General features: G+C 32.3%; 2 long non-coding RNA genes across 2 annotated transcripts; both read right to left on the bottom strand.

Annotated features, from left to right (window-relative positions):
* Positions 1-1,282: 1,282 nt before the first annotated feature.
* Positions 1,283-5,211, bottom strand: LOC124900060. Its single transcript, XR_007057661.1, has 3 exons — positions 4,993-5,211; positions 2,450-2,521; positions 1,283-1,491 (listed from the first exon to the last, which is right to left on the bottom strand). It is a non-coding gene; the product is annotated as an uncharacterized LOC124900060 (long non-coding RNA).
* Positions 5,212-18,993: 13,782 nt separating this feature from the next.
* On the bottom strand, positions 18,994-26,179 carry LOC107878134. Its single transcript, XR_007057660.1, has 3 exons — positions 25,853-26,179; positions 23,260-23,401; positions 18,994-22,258 (listed from the first exon to the last, which is right to left on the bottom strand). It is a non-coding gene; the product is annotated as an uncharacterized LOC107878134 (long non-coding RNA).
* Positions 26,180-26,345: the final 166 nt, after the last annotated feature.

The following is a 26,345-nucleotide window of genomic DNA, read 5'->3' as shown; positions in this document are numbered from 1 at the left end:
TCTCATGATGTAGACAATGTTTAGTAAACAAGGATAAGACTTATGGTGTGAAGTCTTTTAATAATTATTTAAATTTGGCAGATTTAACCAAATAGTTTAATCTATAGGATTGAATGTTTAGAAATCACTTACGTGAGGGTGAAGTGGAATCCGCTTCAAGAAGAATGTTAGTAAAGGCCTATTCTCTAAGCTCTCATGAGACCGAGACATGTTCATGACTGAAACAAATAAAATCATGAGAACTAAAAGGCTAGTTGTGTGACATGTGTTATCTAGGTGTACATTAAAGATCGACGATTCAAAGATATCAAATCTATAGATTGATTGAGTGCATCCGATGCATGTTCACTACAAAAAGTTCAAAGGAAAACTCACTTATCCAGATGCAATCAGTCTTTGATTGATGACCACATACTTGTCCATAAAGTTTTACGAAAAAGTAGTCATTCCCCATTCATATGGGGGATTTTTGGGTTTAAGATTAAAGTGTGAATTGAAAATGGAGGGAACCAAGTGAAGGGGAAAAAATTGAGATAACGCTAAAAAATGGAAAGTGTACTCAAAAGTGGAAAGTTTACTAATTCTCTCACATTGGTTGGAGAATGAAACTTTTAAGTGTTTATATTAAGAAACACTTACTCCACATGGTAAGTGAGGCAAGAACCACAAGGTGCCTCGCGCCGTCGTCATCGTCGCTCGCTCGACTCAACTTCAGATTTGGACTTGGATTTGAAAAATGATCAATCGACCGTTTGAATGGTTGTGGTTGTTCAGAAAAGACACACTCTTTCTTATGGACAGACATAACTATTCAGAAAGGATACACCTTTTTGGTGAATCATTGCCATATTTTGAAAGGGGCACCTAATGGCTATTTAAACCTTCATTTTTCCACAGGTTTAGACACAAAATTTTATGCATTTACAAACACTTCTTGTCTTCAAAATACTCTGTGTAATCATCTAATCGTTGAATGAGTTTGAAGAAAATTTGATCGTTTGAGGTACCACTACAATTGGATTGTTAGACTATTTTATCCTGGGATAAAACTTCCGCAACCTTGGGTACTTGAGGGGAATTATTTCCTTAAGGACACTCCGTGAATTCGAAGGACTTGGCCTTTTTCTGTTTCATCTAATTTTCTGAAAAAACACACTTCTTTGAAAGATTATTTTGATCATGTGTTGAAAGTGTTGCATAACTTCATAAGTGTTCTTGTTTTATACTTGAACTTGTGTTGAAGTTATTTTGCCAAAATATAGATTCTTGTGTACCCGTAAAATAACAAACAATCCATTAGAACTGAAAGTCATTGTACCAAAATACTACAAATGTCAAAAGGTTCAACCAAAAAATAACTGAAAATATCCAAGTTCGAAACAATGGATCAGGAAGAAGAATTCATGGAAGCCCAAAAGATGTAGCTCATCCTTGAGTTCGAATGTTATCCATTCTACAATTGAGGTCTTGAAACAATAGTTGGAAGATACACTGCACTCAACAAAAAGAAAAGCACGTATAATATCAGTACACAACAAACAACAGTGTAATGATAGGGTCATCGGCCAACCCAAAATGAGATATATGAACAAGTAATCATAACTTAGTAAAGCAAGAACAATCATGAACACCTACCATATTGTCTTACCTCAAGTTTATGACATTATCCTCAATCAACTAACCATAGATTTTAGTCAATATAAGTTAAAATGGACAATAAGTCAATCAAGACCATGACTACCAACAAGACTCCAATTTAACAACCCACGGCTCAATCAAATATATCAATGATGCCTTAATTACACAAATAAATAGACAATATAGATTTATGTCAAAATTTACAATTAAGTTCAGACCACTTAAGGATTCATTCCAACAACAACAATGGCAATAATCATGATTTTTAATTTACATCAAGAAATCAAATTTAGCAAGTAAACACGCAAGCCCAGTCACTCAAGGAATCAATATTAAAAATCAACACTTAAACTCGGTTCATTCAAGAAACCAATATAACAAGTAAACACATAATCTCTGGTTTATTCAAGGAAACGTCACACTCACCTGTACCTTGTACATACATTCTAAGGGTCTTATGGTCTTCCACTATCCATAACCTACAAGGTACGAGTTCTTGTCCATATACCAAATCCTAGACATCAAATATCTGTCAATCTTATACCAATCAATCTCGTGAAGATGTCCAAATACCAGTACATCTCACAATAATTAATAAATATCACAACAATCACAACCACAATGACAATAACAAGAACACTTGTAAAACCAATAAGCTTTTCATATAAGTTCATTGTATTTATTAACACTGAAAATATCAAACAGTCATTCAGTTTTTCTTGAACATGCATTGTAACAAGCAATACGAAGGAACAATTATCATGAAGACATAAAACAAATTGAATTTCAACTATATTAAACCATCACCTACCTCAATGAAAGCCCGAAATGTCCTAACAAACTTGAGCTTTTTCACTTCTTGTAACCTCAACTTGTTTGTAGTCTAAAACATGAATATAACAAACAATCAACCAAATGACCAAACAATATCAAAGATTATAACCTAATCCTGAAACTCCAAGGCAAAATTTACGATCATCCTCCCATTCTAATTTTTTCTATCATAATTCCACCTTAATCCTACCAATTTCATGATTACAATAATGAATTATCAACATGAAAGAATAAATCAGCAATCTACCAGAACACAAGGATTTTATACCCAATTAACTTAATTGCACCATAAAATTAGCTAGGTTAAGTTAAATCCTCCTCAAAACCCTAAAAATTAGTGATTCTAGTAGTTAACAATTAAATTATGAGTTAACACAAGAAATTATTTACCTTTACAAATAGTTTGGGTGAAAATTAAGTGGAATTCGTCCAAAATTATCTGTGCCTTTTTCAAAACGTGTTTTGAAACAATGAAATACTATAACACATTTTTCTGCATTAATCTGCTCATATCTCACTATAGTGGTCCTATCCAACTATAACGACCTTGCTATAACAGGATCCACCCGCTATGGAGGGATTGACCAATGTTGACTCCTTTATAGTGGCTCAGCAGCAGCAGCCTGCCATTCGCTATAGTGGGTGTGGCAAGACAGAAACTCAGGATTTCTCTCAATTCTGCCTTTTTTGTAACACACTCTCAAATGTTGACATTCCAGACTAACTCTTTTACGTGAAGTTCGATATCGGGAGTTCTACTTACCTAAATTCATTTATGAAAGATCCGACAGATTTCTTATCGTCTTAACTAACATACAAACATATTAAATTCTTTCACATTTACCCAATTCATTCTCGAATTATCCTATACCATACCTCGTTCGTATTTCACCCAAGACTAGTCTAGCCTGAAATTTCTAACTCCTAGCTCCGAAAACATCTTGTTCCTGAATTTTGACGTGCTAGAAATAACCATAATGGCGGAAACGATCGTTACAGTATGTTAACATATCCATTTGCATTAATTAAAGTAGCTAGATTATATACATTAATTTTTGTAAGGCTTGTTTCAATTGCCATTGATATGTATAGTTAAAGAAGGTAATATATATTTTAAATATTTAATTAACTAATTTATGAAATAGATATTTGAGAACAAACACAAAAGTCGTTTTCAATATTTGTGCTACAAATATTTAACAAGAATACTTTGCTCGCGGTTGATCATAGATTTATATTAGATTTGCAGATTGTAAAAATATTTTTGACTTTTAAATTTAATCAGATTTTAAAAACGTGATCTTCAAATGTTTTTAAGTTCTCAAAACTGGCGCAATCAATTTTTAGATTTTTGAGACTTTTAGCCATAAAGTTTTATCTTTTTAAATAAAATACATGTCTAAACACAATTATAAATTTCAAATATCACAACTTCAAAAACTTAGACTTTTAAATTTTTACTTCAAAATCTATGATCAAATTGAGATACTAAATTGAAATAGACCATAATTCAAATCTGTAATTGAAATATGCTAACAATTAAATGGCAATCAATGCATTCTAACTTATAAAATACAAATCAATGTTAAGCTACAAGAAAAACAAAAGGAAGTCCTTCCCAGAACTATATAGATTGGTTACAAAATATCACCACAAATGATTCTCTTTCACATGTGTCATTTAAAGACAGCTAGCACAACTCATCCTCCCTATTACTTTATTTAGACCTTTTAATTTAGGAAAAGAAAAACTGTATATAGCAATCATTAGATAGTAAATTATAACTTATAGCATAATTTTTATTTTGTCAAGTTGTACTTTATCTTATATAATTAAAAATAAATTTTAAAAATATAACTAAAATAATATATATCTTTAATAAGTTGCTATAATCTGTAACTAATTGCTATTATTGTAATTATCTAAAAGTATTGCTAAAATTTGTTATTTTAGATCTAATAATACTATAGGGAATAATTTATCTAATTACTTCTAGGACTATATTTTAAAAATTTCACTACTGTTAAATTATGACGGTTTTGAAATTTAAATTTCATGAATCTAATTTTTAGAAAATATCATATAAAATTCCTTCATTACGATTAGAATTATGAGTTCAAATTTAATATTTTTAGATTTTTATTAAAGAAGCCGTACCAAGGGGGCTACAAATACCCCCATCCAAAGGGCTACAAGTACCCCTGCTGTGAAATTTAATTCAATGATCCAAATAAATATTATTTATGCAAGTGAAATCACAAAGTTGCAAATGGGCGGTGATAAGAGCATTGACATCTATTTGCACTTAGGTTGATTAGGAAATAATAAATAACTAATAATAGGTGGTCTAAAGTATTTTTTTTCCCCACCCAATGTTCGATTGCACATTGGAGCATGATTAAATTTAAATTTGTGTCGAAAAATTTTACATAAGGGGCGTAATGTTTCCTAACAAAGGCGACTACGTATTCAAAGAAATTCAAATCCGAGATATATAATTAAGAATGAAAGAATACTTACCACTTCAGCGCATACTCCACCGCAATCTTCATCGGTGGTGGACTAAAGTAACTTAATGAGGAAGTATAGCTGCTGAGTTATTTAAAAAAAGCAGAAAAGGAAGATGTATCACTTTTGCATAATGGGTTGAGTTCACAATTACTTTAGGAAGAAAAAGATAATTGTGAAAAAAAACAAAAAGATAAATGGAGACACACACATACCTAAAACCTTTTCAAGACTTAGTAATATAGGAAAAGATTAGCAGGAAACACATCTAATTGCATGTGATTAAGGATCGTTACTTACTGATTCATTTCTTAATTAAATACTAGGTGAAATTTAAAAAGCAATTATCCCCAAGTGTTCCCTAGCTCGAAAATAATACTTCTGTTTTATTTTAAGTAACATAATTTTTTTCTTTAATTTGTTGAGAAAAAAAAGTTAGTTTCTAAATTTATTTTTTTTTAAATAAAGGAGTGGTTGGGCCACGTATTATTGCTAAAACCTAAAGGAATTAACGGAAACGAATATGAATTGACTCTTTTAATGACTCATGTGTGGGATATTGGACAAAAATAGCTTATCGGCCCAAATAAATACCATATCAGGATCATTTTATAATTTGGGCCATTCAGACCCTGTTTCGATTTTTTCCTTCAATTTTTTTGGGGCTAAAAATCTTCTTTCCTTTTTCAAAAATAAATAAATAAAATAAATAAAATAATATAGAAATTGTATATTTATTATATAGAACATGAACCTATATAAGATATATATAAAGAAATTATGTAGGATGTGCATAGAAATTGTACAATTATTGTATTATATATATAATCTATATCTATAATATATTCAAAGTGTGAAGACCATTAGAAAAGTGATTTGAACTTCTTGTCCTTCATTAAAAGACTCTTATTTAGGCAAAACTGTCTTTTCACTATTTTTTTCAATTTATTATTTGATTATTTTTATTATATTAATTAAACTCCTAAAATATATGGAAGGAGAATCAATTAATATTTTCCTTTATACCGATCAATTAGAAAAATACTCCTAAAATAGGATAGAAAAATATTCCTAAAATAGGACTCTATTAAGAAAATATTTCTATAAATATTGAGATGCACGTTAAACTAGAAAAGAAACTGGTTTACTTATTGGAAAAATATGATTGATGCTCATCTAACTTAATTCGGTTGCATGTCTAGATTGATGGATGCTTAATTTTCTAACCCTCAACTTCTTCACTATTTTTGTCAACATAATAGAATTCAATGTGTGTGTATATATATATCTTCTTTATTTTCATTCAAGTCATTATTTAGTGTCAAAATTTTGGCTCAGATAAGAATTATTTTCATCAAAACTGAAGCTTTGTGATCACTATTTTATTATTTTATTTTAGTTTACAGGTCGTAGATAAATTTACAGGTGGTAGATGAATGTCGGTCGACTTTGAAGAATATTTTTAGGTAAAGGTTAGGTTTAATTGTATTATTTTTATATCTCTGTTTTGAGAATTTTTTTGTGTAAAAGTAAAGTTTAGTTGTATTATTTTGATATCTCTATTGTCATATTATTTTGTTATAGTTTACAGATGGTAGATGAGTGTCAAATTACTTTTTGAAAATTTTGTGTATAGATTAGACTTAATTATATTGTTTCGATGTCTCTATCATCGTATTGTTTTGTTGCAGTTTATAGGTGGTGAATAAATATCGATCGGCTTTGAGAATTTTTTTTGGTAAATGTTAGGTTTAATTAAATAAATTCTGCAAAAGATGTTGAATTTAATTATTGTATTCATCTTTATTATTTAAACAAATATCCTATTTAGTGTAACGTTTAAAGTCAATAAAGTGAGGTACACGCGCAAGGCCCGTACACCTAAACTAATATATATTAAAAGTGTGAAGACCCTTACAAAAGTGATTTGAACTTTTGTCCTTCATTAAAAGACACCCCTTTAGACAAACTGTCTTTTCACTATTTTCTTCAATTTATTATTTAATTATTTTATTATATTAACTAGACTCCTATAATAAATGAGACTCCTAAAATATATCCTAAAATATATAGAAGGAGATTCAATTAATATTTTTCTTTGTACTGATTAGTTAGAAAAATATTCCTAAAATAGGATAGAAAAAATATTCCTAAAATAGGACTCGATTAAGGAAATATTTCTATAAATATTGAGATGCACGTTAAACTACTAAAGAAATCGGTTTACTCATTGAAAAAATATGATGCTTATCTAATTTGATTAGGAACAACATACCTTGTATTTATATCTCTGTTTTGCAAATTTTTTTGTGTAAAGGTTAAGTTTAGTTGTATTATTTTGATATCTCTATTATTGTATTATTTTGTTATAGTTCACAGGTGGTAGATGAGTGTCAGACGACTTTGAGAAAATTTTTGTGTAAAGGTTAGATTTAATTATATTGTTTTGATGTGTCTATCATTGTATTGTTTTGATGTGTCTATCATCGTATTGTTTTGTTGCAGTTTATAGGTGGTAGATGAATGTCGATCGACTTTGACAAATTTATTTGGTAAAGGTTAAGTTTAATTAAATAAATCTTCAAAAGATGTTGAATTTAATTATTGTATTCATCTTTATTATTTAAACAAATATCCAATTTAGAGCAACGTTTGAACTCAATAAAGTCAGATACACGCACGAGGCACATACACCTAAACTAGTAGATAGATAGATAGATATGAGATTATTGTATTTTACATGTATTTAAATAATTATTGCAATCAAAGATTGTATAGAATGCATATAGAAATTATATAATTATTATACAGAATATGTATATATATATGATGTGTATAGAAATTTTTGTAATTATTATATAAGATGTGTATCTAGTATCAAAGATACATGTGTCTGTTATCAAATATGCACTTATACATTCTTGTTTATTGTATATGAAAAAAATACACTATTCTTATATCTGATTGGTAAAAAGGAGCATCAATTACAATGTTACAAATTGCATTTGATTATGCTGGTGAAATTACAATAAATTGCAATAATATTACAATTGATTACAACTGAAAATTACAAATGAATAAAGAAAAATATTATTTTCTTCTTCTACTGCCGAGGCATGGATATCTCGCTTTTTTTAAGGAGATTCAAGTCCACTGTAGCAATTATTTCACCGGTCCAGCAGTAATACTCTTTGACTTGTCCCCTACAGGATACAACAGCTTACTCACAATAACTGAACAACTCTGGACAAGAGTTGAGTTCAAAACTCCACAAAAATAAACACCTTCTTTCAACTAATAAACTTTCTTTTGTAAACTCTTTTAATAACTTGTATTCTTTGTTACTTAAGAAAAAAAATGCACAACTACTCTTCTGCCTTCACAAATGTTGAATGGCTAATATATATAAAGCAAAGTGAATGAACTTTGCTTTCTTATTGAGTGTTGACAGACAAGAAGATATTTAAAAAAAAAATAAATTTTGTGCATTAGTATAGCACTATGAAAGTAATGGAGCACTAATAATTATCTTGTGATAATATTTAAAAAAGCATTAATAATTTTCTTGTGATAATATTTAAAAATGCACCATCAATCCCCCATTCATTTTTAATATTAAAAAGAGAGTTCAGTAGTTGAGGAAAGACTGCCATGCATAATGAAGGTGTGCTCTGCATTGAATCTCCACTTACTAAAAGAGTAATTTTTACTCCAGAGTCATAGTGGTCTCAAACTTAAACTATGACTGCTTAAGGGAAATAAAAAAAAATTACTGCTTACACATAATAGTCAAGGTGTTGACATGAGTTTTATAGCCAGCACATTACAACCAAGTGCTATCCCGATTTTAATGAGTGTCTTTTGAGAATGAGCCTAATTCTCATAGGAAGCGGCCTGCCTCCACACTCACATAGGTGAAATCCATCGAGAGTGCTCCTGTAATTTAGCACCCCACTCATACGAGTTACAAATATTCATTAAGAGTTTTTAAAAACTCAACCTCACAATCATTACAAGCAAATGCACTCACATCATAGGGAGGGATAAATAAATAGTGCATTTTCCACAAGTCATCATGTGATTCGTTTTTTCCATTGAACTTGGTTATAGGATCTCTCGTCTCCTGGTTGGGTTTCCTCACATATGACTCAAGTTTCTATAAGCTTCAATCTCATCCCCTCGATATGCTCCAGACCTTTTCTCTCGTTAAGGCCTTAGTCAACGGATCTGCAAGATTATCACAAGATTCGACATAATCAACATTAATGGTACCATTTGTCAAATATGATCTCACATTTCTGTCTTTTCTCCGTATAGATTTGGATTTACCTTTGTAATAATGATTTTGAGCTCTACCAATTGCAGCGGTGCTATCACAATGAATTAATATATGAGGAATTGTTTTTTCATAATAAGGTATTTGAAATAATAAATCTCTCAACCAATTCGCTTCCTCACTAGCTGAAGCTAAAGCAATTAGTTCAGCCTCCATGGTAGAGTTAGCAATAATTGTTTGCTTTTTAGACTTTCAATAAATAACACCACCATCCAAAGTAAAAACATAACCAGTAGTGGATAAGGAATCACCTGATAAAGTATTTCAATCCGCATCATAAAAGCCTTTAAGTACAGTAGGATATTTATTATAGAACAAACCATAATTTTTCATTCCAATTAACTATCTCATTTTTCTGGTTATAGCATGCCAATGTTCATTACCTGGCTTGCTAGTAAACCTGTTAAGTACTCTTATTGCATATGAAATATCAGGCCTAGTGCAATCAGTCACATATCTCAAACTTTCAATTAAGCTAGCATATTCCTTTTGATTTATTACATCAGTTTCACTTTCAACAGGAAACAGTTGAACACTAGAATCAAATGGAGTTACAACATTCTTTCAATCAAGAAAATTATATTTTTTTAATATTTTCTCAACATATTGTGACTGGTCAAGGAAAATTTCATCACATGTTCTAGTAATTTTTATTCCTAGAATAAAATTTGCCTCACCAAGATCTTTCATTTCAAAATGGCTTCTAAGAATATTTTTAGTTTCATCAATAATATTCATACTAGAGCCAAAGATCAATAAATCATCAACATATAGGCAAATAATAACATGCGAATTATTCCAAGACTTATGGTAGATGCACTTATCACACTCATTTGTTTTAAATCCATTATCAATCATGCAGGAATCAAACTTTTCATGCCATTGCTTTGGTACCTGTTTCAAGCGATATAGGGATTTATTAAGTTTACACACTTTGCTTTCTTGGCCAGCCTCAATAAAACACTCGGGTTGTTTCATGTAAATCTCCTTATTTAGGTCTTCAATTAAAAAAGCAGTTTTTACATCTATTTGATTAATTTGTAAATCAAAAATTGCCGCAATAGCAACTAAAAGTCTAATGGATGTAATTCTAGTTACCAGAGAAAAAGTATAAAAAAATTCTAAGTCTTCTAGTTGTTAAAACCTTTAGCTACTAGCCTAGCTTTATATTTATCAACAGATCCATTCGGTTTTAATTTTTTTACATAAGGCCCATTTACATCAAATTATTTTACAACTCGGTGGTAAATCAACTAACTTCCAAGTTTTATTGGAAATTAGCGATTCGATTTTATCATTTACAGCCTCTTTCCAGAAAATAGCATCATGTGAAGACAAAACTTCTTTTAAAGTGATAGGGTCTTCTCCAACATTAAAAACATAATGACCAGGACCAAAGTCTTTTTCTACTCTAGCTCGTTTACTTCTTCTTAACTCAAAATCACCATTTTCTTTATTATTTAAAGTAGAAGTAGAAGAACTAGGTAGTGACAAAATATTTTCTTTAGTCCTTTGACCCCCCACTATTTTTAGAATCAAAAGGGAATTTATCTTCATGAAAAATAGCATCACCTGATTCTATTATCACGCTATCTTCAAAATTAAAAAATCTATAGGCCATACTATTTGAAGCATAACCAAGAAAAGCACAAGTAGTAACTTTTTTACCCAACTTAGAGAATTTAGGATCCATTAACCTTACATAGGCTAAGCAAGCTCAAACTCTTAGGTATCCCAAATTTGGCTTATGATCTTTCCACAATTCAAAAGACATTAATTTGGTCTTTTTATGAGGCACACGATTCAACACATAACAAGCAATCAAAAGAGCTTCACCCCAAAAATTTAAAGGTGCACAAGACTCAATTAATACCTTTTAAATTGTGGAAAGGTCATACACCAAATTTGGGACATCTAAGAGTTTGGTAAAAAGGAGCATCAATTACAATGTTACAAATTGCATTTGATTGTTTTAAAAAAAGTGCAATAATTAAAAGAGCAAAATTTTTTTTAAAAAAGAGCAACAAAATTTTTTAAAAAAGGAAAATAGTGAAAAAATAGAAGAGCAACAAAGTTTACTTTTCTAAAAAAAGGGACAAAGAAAAAAACAACAATGTAACAAATAGAAAAGCAACAAAATTTTTCTTTTTTTCTTTTTTTTAAAAAAAATAACGAAAAAAAAAGGAGCAACGAAAGAAATGAAGAGCTATTAGTGATGAAAAGCAAAATCGCAAGATAAAAGGAAAGATATTGTGTTTGACAGTGATATTCAGTTATTTTTTAAAGGTCTGTTAATGATGGTATTAAGTGAAATTAGTTTAATGGCTATTGAGAAATATTTAAATTTGAAGGCTATTTTAATAGAATTATTTTATAATGAAGTGTTATATTGTATCCTTTTCCAAAAAAATAATATATACAAAGTCCATCAAGTTAGCACAATGAGCATACCCACAAAGGGAACAAAAGAAAAGCAAAAGGAAAATATTTAGAAATAGATTGATTTTTTTTAACTCTTAAAGATATATTCCCCCGTTTAAAAAAGAATGACTACTTTGACTTGACACAAAATTTAAGAAAATAAAGAAACTTTTGAATTTTGTGGCCTTAAATTAAAATAGTGTCAAATGTACCAAACTGTCCTTTAATCTTGTGGTCATAAATATGGCATGTGGAAAGTTGAAATTAAAGTATTATCAAAAAAGGAAAGGAGTATTCTTTTTGAAACGGATTAAAAAGGAAAGTAGGTTATTCATTTTGAAACGGAGGGAGGATTTTATAGGAGTGAAATACTCATTTTTGGATCACCATTTAACTAGTGTCAATTTCACAATTTTTTTACAAGTTTATCTGTGATAGGTAGAAGGCCGGACAGTAGCGTGCGTATGAAGAAATATGTTTTTTCGCCGAAAAGTTATCTAATACAGAAAATTTATGCAGAAAAAACATAAGACAATTTACTAACATGGGGCAACCAAAATAGGACATCTTATGAAAACTCTTTGTCCTAAAAATAAAAGTTTCACGAGGCGCCCTATTTTAGTCATCTCAGTTAAGTAATATCCATATCTAATATCCATTTTTTAGGAGCTTGATAGGGAAGGATTGACATTTGTTCTTCTTGAACTTCTTCATGCAAAGGCTCCTTAGTATTCTCTACAACTCCTTTAGACTTTAAAGTGGGAGGAATGTTCACAACTAATACCTCTTCCTCACATTCTTGAGGGGCGTCAGTACTAAGACCCACAACATTCACTAGAGATTGTACGTGATATTCTAGAACTCTCCCATGCACCTTTTCCCACCAAGACATAATTTGAAGATAAGAATTTCTTCAGTTTGGAATTACTAGGGGGAAATGTCGCCTTGTCTATGGATTTAGACAACACACAAATACGTGCAAGTCTTAATCCCTCTTCTAACGAAGCTTCCTGAATATCTTGATCTACTAAGATAGGGGAATCTTGGCAAAAACCAAATTGATGGCTAAATCATTGGGGCTATAAGGATCAATAATAAAGGCATTCCCTTCCATTAAAGCAAGATAGTTCGAGCGAATTCTCATGAAAAAATTCGACTGAAATTCCTTAGCATTTTCATCATCGTGGTAGTGATAGGCTCGAGGCCTCTCGAGCAATGTACCATGCCAAGCAATATGTCCCCCTCCATATATATATTTTCTTGCTTCTTTCTTACCGTAGTACGTAGAAGTACCTTTGCCAGAATATCCGACCATGAGAGGATCGGTTGGTCTATCTGTCAATGGAAAATGAGTATTGAACTAACGGGCCAACCTACCATATACATAATGAATTGGGAAGCATGCCGAAACAAGATCAAGACGCGGGCATTTTGATATTGGGTTTAGTCCCTTATAGATACTAGCTAAGACCTGAACCGCAAGGCTAACTCTTTATCCACTTGTTAAGTGACAGGCAACTTTGAAGACTCTTTGACGGATAACATATACTTCCTTCATAGGAAACACAAATACACACAACCAACATAAAAAATACAACCAAGTATGTATCATCCTTCTTGTACTCTTAACTTCTAGCTTATGAAATAATCTTTCCTCTTCAAATGACCAATTAACAACCTTATCGATTTTTCTAGTCGAGTTATGTGATGATTTCAGATGAATGGATTTTTTCTCTCTTCTTGGTGGAGGTGGTTCATACTTAGAAGCTTTATTACACCAAAACTTTTCCCATTTAATCACGGGAACACGCAGATTATCACCAGTCCCTTCACGTAGCTGATGAAAAGAATCGACTAGATACTCACAAGTTTCAGGGAGAATTTTTTTTCCCTTATCATAAGTACCTAAAAATTATGTAACATCTGGCATGACTTTCTCATAAAGACTTTCGGTTATAGGAAGACCTCCAATTATGTGTAATCCTAAAAAGATAGGGACATTTCTCCAGCCGAGGTAAGCAACGTATTCGTAACCGGACAGCAAGCTTCACAGAAGGCTTGTAAGATGTTTGTATTATGGTCTTAAGTAAATTATAAACCATATATGGCATAGTAAATCTTTGCATACTTTAAAGTTTGGAGGCTCCTACTAAGAACATCTTCAACCCAATCCCAATAACCAAGAATATAGTGAAACTCGTCATTAAGCTGAAAAGTTTCACCCACCTGTTCTCTCCATTTATGGTTCATTGTCCCAAGCATGCAAAGTACTAGAAATCTTTTTGGTATGATGATTGGAAGAGCGAAGTACCCATGTCTTAGGTGTACTATGGAATTCAAGAGTCCATTGGTCCAAATCAGGTATATTTTCCAAAGATGGCCATGGAGCAACATATTGTCCAGCTAATGGCATACCGATGAGTAGCTTTGTCTTAACCTTTCTATCCTTGTGATATGATACTATAAGATATTATGGCTCGGATGAAAAAGATTTTGAATCTTACAAGTAAACCATGATTCAAACTGCAAAAGAAGAAGAGTATATCATTAGCAATTACTCGATAGTTTAATAATCATGAATTATGACCTCTAAATTCAAATGTGGTCAGCTTTAGTTAATTATTGATCATATAAAGTTTTTGAATTGGACAGTGTGATGCCTTCAGTTCAAACAGTGTAAAGTGGTTGCCTCAAATAATGTAAGGTCTTTGGCTTAAAGAGTGTAAAAGTCTTAGCCGTGGACTATGTAAGGTCTTTACCTTAGACGGTGTGAAGTCTTTAACTCAAAAAAGACAACATTTTGGCTTAGAATGTGTAAAATTTTTTTCCCAGACAACATAAAGTCTTTGGCTCAGACAGTGTAAAAATCTTAGCCGTGGACCATGTAAATTTTTTATCTTAGATGGTGTACAATCTTTGACTCGAATAAGGCGACACTTACGACGCCTTATGCTCAAATATTCAATGTTTCTAAGGCCTCAATTTATAATGTTGGAGTAAAGATATTAGTCCATCCCTTCACACCATAAGATTAGTAGGTGGTGCTGTGGTAAAGCTTTCAAGTTGTGACATCCACAATAAAAATATTGTTCTTGGTGACCTACGAAAATGAGGCGACAACAAACGAATACTAAAAAAAAAAAAGAAAAATTGCCTCAATGTTTGTATACTCAATGTTGATAAATTAAATAAAAATGCAATATATGAAGTACTGTTACTTTAAAAAATAAAAAGAAAAAAAGGGTGAAAAAAATGAAAAGGTTGGAGAAGTAACGAAAGTAGTACTTTTTTTGTTTCCCTTTTTTACCCTTTTTTTTTAAAGTTAAAAAATAAACTTTTGAAAAGTCAACAAAAGTTGCTATGCCATTTTTATCATTCAACCGAAAATTCTTTTGGTGTGAAAGGTGGCACAAGCGAAAAAAAGGGCACAAAAGTTTTCAATAAACTAAATAAAAAAAAATTATTGTTGATTATTAAAAAAAGGGAAGATGTGTATTACCCTTTTGTAGCAAAACTGGGTAACTGGTTCATTATCAAAAGTTTCTTCACGTAATTGTTGAATAGTCTCAAAGGGGCTAGCTGCTATTTATAATAAAAAAGAGGGTCACAATAAATAGTAGTATCCTAGTTCAACATAAATTCAATATTGATAAATCAAATATTTTTGATATAAGAACAAAAATATTTCTTTTCCTATTAAAAGTTTATTAAGAACTTTAAAGATAATAATCTATAAATGTGGGTTTTAGATGAGGTGGTGGGTAGCATCCCGAGCACTGAGAAACTTTTCGTGGGAGGAATTTCAATAGGCATATTGGGTCTTTGTCGAGAGGTTATGATGATATGCATGGCAGTTTTGATTTTGGGGAGCGAAATGAAAAATGAGCTTCTCTTTAGGATTTTTCTAGGGATTTTGGGTTGTGGATAGCGAATTTGAGCTTTCCAAAGAAGGAGGAACACCTTATTACGTTTCGTAGTTCAGTGGCCAAGACTCAGATAGACATTTTGCTTCTGAGAAAAGGGGATAGGGCGCTATGTAAATATTATAAATTCATACCTAACGAGAATATTTTGACTCAGCATAGGTTATTGATGATGAACTTAGTTATCAATAAGGGTAAAACGAAGAAAAGTGCAGAGGTTCGACCCAGGATTAAGTGGGGTAGCTTGACTTTGGCTAGTGCTTTGGAAATGGACAAAAAGTTGAAGAGTAGGGGAGCGTGAGAGAGTAGACAGGGTATGGATAGTATGTGGGAGACGACTGTCAGTTGCATTAGGGAGACCGCTAGAGATATATTGGGTGTTCAAGAGGTCGATCTGGCAAGCATCGAGGAGACTGGTGGTGGAATGAAGAGGTTAAGAGAAAGGTGGAGTCTAAGAAGGTGGCTTATGCTAAATTGGTTGAGAGCAAGGATGGTGAGAAAAGGCAGACGAATAAGGAGGAGTATAAGGTAGCTAGAAGAGAGGCTAAGTTAGTGGTTACGACGGCTAAGACAACAACTTTTGAGAGCTTATATGCGGCTTTAGAGGAGAAAGACAGAGATAAGAAGTTGTATAAGCTTACCATGGCCAGGGAGCAGAGGGCTTGTAACCTTGACCAAGTGAAGTGCATCAAAGAAGAGGATGGTACAGTGTTGGTTAAGGATGCCCTCATTAGGGAGGGTTGACAGTCCTATTTTTATAAACTTTTGAACGACAAGAGGGAGAAAGGTTTTGTGTTGGAGGACTTGGATAAATATGAGGAGTGTCGCGATTATGGTTCTTGTTGGTGTATCAAGGTCGAGGGGGCCAAAGGAGCTATTCGCAAGATGCGGCGAGGTAGGGCAATGGGCCAGACGAGATTCCAGTGGATTTTTGGAAGAGCACTAGCGGGGCAGGTTTAGCGTGGTTGACAAGGTTGTTTAACATTATTTTTAGGGTGGCGAAGATGCATGAAGCGTGGAGGTAGAGTATGATAATTTCACTGTATAAGAAAAAGGAAGACACCTAGAGTTGCAACAACTATAGAGGTCTTAAGTTGTTGAGTCATACTATGAAGGTTTTGGAAAGAATGGTAAAGTTGAGGATGAGAAGGGTCATGATGATCTCTGAGAATCAGTTCGATTTCATGCCAGGTCGTTCGACCACTAAGGCCATTCACCTTGTGAGGAGATTAGTGGAGCAGTTTTGGGAGAGGAAGAAGAACTTACACATGGTGTTTATTAATCTTGATAAAGATTATGACAGAGTTCCTAGGGAAATTCTGTGGATGTGCTTGGAGGCGAGAGGGGTGTCCGTGGTGTACACTAGGTTGATTCAGGATATGTATGATAGTGTGAAGTCTCATGTGAGGACAACAGGTAGTGATTCAAAACATTTCTTATTTTTGATAGGGTTGCACCAGGGAGTGACTCTTAGCCCATTTTTATTTTCCTTGGTTATGGATGTTTTGATTCGACATATTCAAGAGAAGATGCCTTGGTGTATGTTATTTGCAGATGATGTGGTACTGATTGACGATACTCATGGTGAAGTTAATGATAAGTTGAAGATTTGGAGACAGACGCTTGAGTCTAAAGGATTTCAGTTAAGTATAACCAAGATGGATTACTTGGAGTGTAAGTTCAGTGATGTGTTACAGGAGGCTGGAGTGGTTGTGAAGCTGGAATCTCAGGCCATTCAAAAGATGGAGAGTTTCAAGTATCTGGGGTCTATGATTCATGAAAATGGTGAGATTGACAAGGATGTCACGCATCGTATTGGGGTAGGGTGGTTGAAATGGAGGTTTGCTTTGGGAGTTCTATGTGATAAGAAGGTGCCGCCGAAGCTTAAAGGTAAGTTCTACAGAGTGGTAGCCCAGCCAGCTGTGTTGTATGGAGCGGAGTATTGGCCAATTAAGAACTCCCACATCCAAAAGTTGAAGGTGGTGGAGATGAGATTATTACGATGAATGTGTGGACATACCAGGAAAGATAGGGTGAGGAATGAGATTATTTGAGAGAAAGTGAGAGTTGCCTCGGTGGAGGATAAGATGCGAGAAGTGAGTTTACGTTGGTTCGAGCACGTGATGAGGAGGGACTCTAATGCTCCAGTGCGGAGGTGTGAGACACTAGCTATGAATGATTTTTGGTAGGGTAGAGGTAGATTAAATAAAAATTAGACGAAGGTGATTAGACATGATATGGAGAATTTACAGCTTACGGAGGACATGATCCTTGATAGGAAGGTGTGCAGGACGTAGATTAGGGTAGGGGGTTAAGGGGTGGGAGTACGTCGGTAATAGTAGGTGGAGCATTCTTTTGTGTCTAGATTTTCTTATTCGTGGTGTTGTAGTTGAATTATTATCGTGTGGCTATTTTGCATACCGTACTAGTTTATATGCACTTATTTTTTGTGTTTGTTATACGGTTAGTTTATTTTGCGTACCGTACTACTTTATATGCACTTATCTTTTGTGTTTGTTATACTGTTATCGACCCTAAGTCGGGGGTCTATTGGAAACAACCTCTCTACTTCACCTGCGGTAGTGGTATGGTCTGCGTACACTCTACCCTTCCCAGACCCTACTATGTGGGAATACAATGGGTATGTTGTTATAATCTATAAATGTGGGCCCCACTTTACAAGCAACAAATCAATATTTCACTACTAGTAAAACTCTAGTACCACGTGGAAATGTTAACATGGATATTTTTTTACTCCATCCGTTTCATTTTTTATGTGGCATATTCTAATCGGACACAGAGTTTTAAAAAAAATAAGAAAATGTTCTTGTGAGATCTCATGACTACGGGTGACAAATTAGGAACCTGAGAAATAAGCATATGATACGTATAAGACAACAACAAAAATAATTTATTCGTTATCTTAATTGTACTTCAAGTCTAGTCCATCGACTTTTAGAAAAGATCTGACTTGACAAGTCTTGAAGTGGGGTGCATTTGTGAATATTGAAATTTTATTAAATTTAAATTCATATATTTATTTGGACTATATTAAATTCAAGAAAATAGTTCAAATAATGTAACTAATATGATTGGGTTAATCATCTAATCTCAAATATATTGGGCTAATTCAATTGAAATGATGAGCTCATATTTATTAACCCAAGACCCAAATGGATGCTAGCCCAGCTTAAAGGTCCAAACCCATGCCTCTTATCACATGAGGTGGCAATCCAAGCTAAATGAAATAAGTCACTAAAAGCATAACATATGGCAATCCAAGTTAAATGAAATGAGCCATTAAAAATATAACATGTGGCAATATTATGTGGCAATCCAAGTTAAATGAAATGAACCATTAAAAATATGACATGCGTCAATATTATGTGGCAATCCAAGTTAAATGAAATGGGTCACTAAAACCATGCCATGTGTGCAGATGACATATTCTAGCCAATCAAATTAGTGCTCGTTACCAAAAGAATGTGATTGGTCAATTTCAAATCGATCAATCAAATCGCACAATTATCTTACCCCTTCAACTATAGATAGGGGTCCTCATAATTCACAGGGAGGAATTTTTGAGAAACGAAAAGAAAGAAGAGAGATGGTGGATCAAAAATCATAATTTCTCTGCAAGTTGAAAGTTTCAGACATCAAGCTCAAGAACAAGTTCAAGATCAAGAACGAAGAAATTTTAGTTCAAGATCACGTTACTTATTCATATTCATCATTCGTGGCAATCATCCAAGTATTTGTGACGAACTAATATCCAAATTCAGTTTCGAAGCCAAAGATTCAAGATCAAGCTACTCAATCCCTTGAATCCAAATCAAGTTCAAGTTCATATTACTTTGAAGAATCTGAGGATTATCATAGAGATTGTAACACTTGTTACATTTGAAATCAAATATTATATTTTGTTACTTCAATTTTCCTGTCTCGATTATTATTTTTCTTGAATCGAAGAATTTGTCGTCTATACATAGTATTGATTGAATTTATGATATCTATCCCGCATAATGTAAATAATTTCATTAACAACTGAAATACAAATACAATTTATATAAGTTAGTAACTTATAACAACAACTGAAAAGATACACCAGATGGGTAATATGTTGCAACATATGAAAAATCTGTTGCAACAGATGACTCATCTGTTGCAACATATCTCTGAACCTATTAACAGATTATCCATCTACTGCAACTTATGCAATAGATGAGTAATTTGTTGCAATAGATGAGTTGTCTCTTGCAACAAATAAGTCATCTATTGTAACATATCTCTAAATCTGTTAATAGATTACCCATCTTAGGCAATACATGGATAATCTGTTGTAACAGATGGATCATCTAAATAAACATACCAATAAAATTATATAAATATAAGGTTAGATATAGTAACTTATCCAGTCCACATACCAATGCTCCATACTAATCATGTTCTAGAGGTTTTTTGCATCAAATTTATGCATAAAGTAGACTTCTGGGCTTTTTTTGATTTCATCGATGTGTTCAATTTAGAATTCTTTGCGGCATTCACCAATTTGTAAACATTCACCTTCTTCATCTCTCGTTGCTCTTCTACGGTCCTTGTATATTACTCAATAGTGCAAGAAAGAGGAGTTGTAATTTTTCTTAATTTAATATTTGATAATACCTTGGAAATTATTTTTTTCCTCCTCTTAACCTCCAATGGGATGAATGGCTCTGTAATCTCCCTTTACAGAATGACACCTCTCTCAGATGTCAATTCTTTAACAGCAACAGCCAGAATATCATGAGACCTAATCAAGTTCTCATATTTTTCCTTACATTCTTGTAGAGTGTCAATACGGGCCGGTCCAGCCCATCCAAAATATCCCACACAGGCTTTGGAGTTTGACGGGTCAGGTCGGGCTGACCCATCAACATTATAGGCTAGAAAATAGCAAACCCAAACCATAATATACACATAATATAAAAAATTAAAATAATTATTCAATAACATATATAAATGAAACACTAAAGAACCAAGGGTGAAGTTTACTATGAAATCCCAATGAAAACCATATAATTTGATCGCCTTTGGTGATAACTTTGTCAACAAATATTAGATAGTCAATAAATAGCTTTCATATCCTCACGAATAATTGTTGAATACCTCTAAATTCTAAGCAAACACAAAGAATTTAGGTTCTATTACTTTGTTAGTGTCTCTGCCCATTAGTTAAAATGGACAAACCAAATAAGCACAATGGCTCCTTATACTTCTTCAAAAGCTTTTGTTCTTGAGATCAAGTACCAACTGCTTGGCTTTGTATCTTGATCCAACAATGTCCAACAACTTATTTATTTTGTCTTTTCCTTTGTTAGTTTTAGTGGCAGACTTGGTGGTTTTCTTGGTTGGTGTCTTGCCTTTTTTCCTGTCTTGGCTGATTTTGATGTCTTGCTTTTCTTTGGCTTTTTCGAGGGTGCAACTGTGGAAAGAGGTTCAAAAGGAGGATGACATCTCATTACAATCACTATGGCAAATTCTTTCATGCCAAAACAAACTGGTACGCCACAATAATTTATCCAAATCTCATTAATATTCTTGTCCTCGTCCTTCTAAGTTTCATCATCATCACCTTTATACTTGATCCTACCTTTGAGAATATCATATGCCATATTCATTTGAAATCATACATCGTTATACTCCGACAGATCAACAAAGTGTACCAAATAGATTGACTTAAGTAATCCTCTAATTTTCATCCCTCAATGTCTTCCTAAACTATCAAATTTGATTCCCGTGAATAATTTAAAAACAAAATCACCAGTCAAATTTGTAAGTTTATCCGTAGGCATCTCTACTTGAAACTTGTCAATACCAAAAGTTTTGATAACATTATGTTGGGCTTTCGATTTATGTTCACAATTGATCGTCGAAACTAATAAGTCACGATCTCTTCTATTTTTCTCTTCAACATTTTCTCCTTCCTCAGTTTTCTTTTCATCATCTTCCTCACCTTCCTCCTCATCTCCCTTTATCACTTTTTTCATCATCTTTATCCTCACTATTTACTTCATCTTCTTTGTTATTCTTATGTTCATCTTCCTCCTCTATAACTTCTTCCTCATCTCCCCTCTCTTTTCTTTTCTACATCTTCTTTAGATATTCCAATTGATTCTTCTTCATTATCTTTTTTCACTACTTCATTCTTTTTTGTACATCTACATATGATAATACTTATCTGTTTGTGAACGACCTTTTTCAACAAGTTCTTCTATTGTTGTTTGTACTTTAGCTATTTACTTGGTTTATCAAAAGTTGATTGACTTTCTTTTTTGGGAGCCATTTTGTCTACAAAAAAGATGAGAACAAAAAAGAGTACAATTGATTTGCGCATTGTTAAAAAATGTAGCAGTGAATTTAAAAATTACAACACAGTACACAAATATTTTTCAATAAATGACCAATAGATGGATCATCTATTGCAAGAAATCAAAACAGTAACAAAGTTATTGTGATTCCTTCCAACAGATGAATCATCTGTTGCAACAGTTGGGTCATCTATTAGAAGAAATAAAAATAGTAGCAAACCTGTTTTGACTTCTTCCAACAAATGATCCATCTGTCAGATGAAACAAAAATAGTAGTAAAATTATATCTGATTTTTTTCAATAAATGACTCATCTATTACAATAGCTGGGTCATCGGTTAGAAACATCATAATAGTAAATCGATAGATGATATAGTTATACCAATAGATGATATATTTATTCCCAACAAATGCTTAATATCTTCTAACAGATTCTTATTCTGTTGCAACATATTATATATATTTTTGAATAGTAACAATATTTTTTACCACATAAATATATATATATCATCAAGAACACCAACAACAATACCAATATTTATCACTACACCAACACTAACAATAATATCAATATTTACCAATACACTAACACCAATAATTACTAATGCAACAACACCGACAACACCAACATTTACCAATACACCAACAACATGAACATTTACTAATACAACAAATACAACAACATCAACAACACCAACATTTACCAATACACCAACACCATCAATAACAATATTTTTTGATATTTACAAATACAATAACATAAATAAAACCAACAATGCCAACATACACCAACAAACACCAATAAAATCAACAGTCGTTGAATAAAAAATAAATAATATTCAGTTGAAATCCTAACTTTTGAATCCATTTAAGAACACAAAATATAATCACAAGTAAGTGTCTACTTAAATCTAATCTATTGTATAATCTCAACAGTTGTTTGATTTGGTCACAACAAATGTCTCCAAAACAAATTCAAAATTTAAGTTTCACTATTTTTAAAATAATATTTGAGAACAAGAACAACAACAACAATAAAAAATCACATTTCACTCAGAAAAGATATCATATTTACATCAACCACCATATTAAGAGATTAGTTAGCACAAATTAGAGGGATTTTCATGTTCTTATTCTTTTTTTAAGCATCAAATCTCAAAATTGTTAACAAATACTTGAAAAGATTACAATTCACTTTCTTCTTTAAATAAAAATCCCTAATTTTTTTAAAAATAAAAAATAATAGTCTTTACCTGGGAGGAGAGAGAAACTGATGACTACAAGGGAAGAAGGAACGGTGAAGAAGTTAAATGTGGAGTCTCCGAAGGTTGAAAGTCACCAGGGATAGTGACGATGTCGATATGTTGTGAGAACAAAGGAACCTGCTGGGGAAAACTGTTGAGAGAGAGAGAGAGAGAAAAGTTGAAAATTAAATAAGCTGTGGTTTTCTTGTATTTTGAAAAGTTTAACAAGTTTTAAAAATGTTAATTTGATCCATGATTAACTTAATTAAATTTTTAAGTCTCTTTTGACCCTTAGGTTGCATTTATTTTTTTTTAGGATTCAGACGTCTGAATCTGAATGCACGTCTGAATGATTAAGATGTTGTTTCTAGATCTGAAAACTGAATGATTAAGACTGTTTGTTTTTCAATATCTGAATGTGCAAAAAAAAATTATTTGTATATATAATAATAAAATAAAAAATATAATTCAAATAAAAAACTAATTATATATCAGAAAAGTATGTAATTTAACACAATAAAATTATATTATTTGATTGAAAAAGATATTTATATTTGTTAGTAATAGTGGAGATGGTTTATAATGGTGGTTGCGGTGACAATGATTGATGTTAGTGATTAGAAATATTAGTGGTGATAGTTGTGATGGTTGGTATTACAGTGATGTTATGATGGTGACGATTGATAGTAGTGGTGGTGGTGGTTATGATGTGACATTGCTTGATGTTAGTAGTTGGATGTGTTGATTGTGTGGCTAAAAATGAATGCATGATGGTTGACGATGTGTTGGTGCTAGTTGGAGATGTTGCTAGTTGTGATGGTGGAGATGGTTGTTAGTAGAGATATAAATTTTAGCGATGATAGTGATTGAAGTGATGGTAGATGTAGCGTTACTAGTGGCAATGGTGATGATCGCCGAACAATGTGTGGAGGTTGTGATGTATTAATGGTCACAATTAGTGGTGGTGCTAGTTGTGATAGATGAGTTAGTCGATAGTAGGGATTGACCAGCAATGATTGATGATGGTGGTGGTGCTGACAGCAGTGGCGGTGGTAAATATAATTAGAATAACAAAGGTAGTAGGTGTGGTAGCGGTTGACAATAGTGGTTGGTAGTGATATTTATTGTCGATGATGGTTGTGATGGTGGAGGTGGTTGGTGGTGGTGGGTGGTGGTTGACAATGATAGTGGTGGTGACTGATGATTATGAATAGAGTGGCGGTGAATATTATTCAACACCAGAATACCTTTTCAGACCTATTAGGACTTGATTCTAGATCTGAATGATTAAGACCTATTCAGACCTATTAAGAGCTAAAATCTTAATAAAAAACAAATGCACTTAATGATCTGAAGTCTGAACCGTTCAGATTTAGTCCTCCGCTAAATGCAAATAAATGAGCTCTTAGCCTTGGTCAATGTCACCAATACTTCATTCCACACTTACGTGACATCGTTTGTTCAATTTTCTAGAAAACACTAGCAATCTTGAACCTCTATGTTTTCACGTCCTTCGCTTCAATTTTAAAGTTTTTTCCTCAAGTAAAATTGGTGTCTTTTAACTTCGTGTAACTTTTACTTGTCCACTGCTGTTAACTTTAATTATTTTTAAAAATAATTTTTTCAATATTTTATCCTTCTACACGTTTATTAATAAGAATAGTATATTAAAATAGTCATCGCATTATTATTTTCTTCATAGGTTTATCAAATTTAAGTATAACAAATAAAAATAAATGAGAGAATAATAAATAAAAACGAAAATTGAAAAAATTGATTCACTGTTGAAACAAAAAAAGTAATTAATTAATTGAAAAATAAAAATAAAAGGTTGATTAGAAGTGACTAGCTAGCGAGGAAGAAAAAAAGATGAGTAACATTATAGTAGGGCTTTCTGCTAGGAGTGTACATGATCTAGTTGATTTGAATTTTTTAAATATCAAGCTAAATCGTATAAAATAAATATTTCATATTAATAAGTTATAATTAAAATAATCTATCATGTGAACATATTAAGTCATGCTAATACCTCTAGCAACTGTGCATCATAGATAACCCGATTTCCCCCATCAGTAAAATTGAGGAAGAATTTATTTTGTATATTTTATGTACTGCCATGTTGCTAGTAAATTTTGCCTTGACTTGGGATTGAATATTCGTCAGTTGAATTTAACTAATGATCATTGACTATCAGTTATGAAAAATCTGAAGCTTCCTTCCCCCAAACCACCATCGTTACTTATACTTGGATTGATTTCCTTCTGTTTGCTCTTTGACACCAGTGGACTAATGGAAACAACAATGTTTACAAGCACGAAACTGTTTTTCCTTCTCTAAAAAAATCGTGTTTTGAAATTTATTTTGTATACAGATAGTGAAACAACCTTTGACACGCCTATCCCTATACAAACTAAATGGGTTTGCCCCCTAGTTGCTACTACTTCAAGCCAAACGCTCATGGAGCGTATGATAAAAAATGTCTAAAGGTGGAGTTATTCATAGGCTTCAGTGGATCAGTTAATACTCATACTGATGTTTATTTAGAGGTTATGGCCTTGCAAAAAGGGCTCGAGATAGCAGATAATCAATCATAAATGTTTACCTCTGGAAATAGAGGTTGACTCACTGATATTTTTTTCATCACTCCATTATTTGGTTTTGCAGATTGTTGTTGAGGAAGTTGGGGAGTCCGGCAAACGAATGGGGTGACAGGATTTTTGTGCCAAGCTAGCATCTGACCATGTAAATATTTTGTTATCTCCTCCAAGCTACGCGTTTCCAATCATGGGAGCCAATCTATGTCAATTTGTAATAAGTTAGTTTTGGCAATCCATTTGTAATCTCTAGTGATCATGACACTTTGAACTCGGTTATGTTATGTCTATTTCTGTTTAGTATATGTAGTATCTATCCGATTATCCTAAAAAAAAAATTAGATGATTAAAATCAAACAGAAAAATAAATTTAGATTATCTACTTATGCAAAGCTAAAGAATAGATATTCAATATTAGTGTCATTTAGACATTTATTAGTGTTTAATTGAATATTTTGGTAGCATTAGTATTAATTTGGACTTATTTAGTTTAAACTTAAA

The sequence above is a fragment of the Capsicum annuum genome, chromosome 7, assembly GCF_002878395.1.
Source record: "Capsicum annuum cultivar UCD-10X-F1 chromosome 7, UCD10Xv1.1, whole genome shotgun sequence".
Classification (NCBI taxonomy): Eukaryota; Viridiplantae; Streptophyta; class Magnoliopsida; order Solanales; family Solanaceae; genus Capsicum; species Capsicum annuum.
Note: the sequence above shows the minus strand (reverse complement) of the source record. Positions and strands in the feature narration are given on the sequence as shown.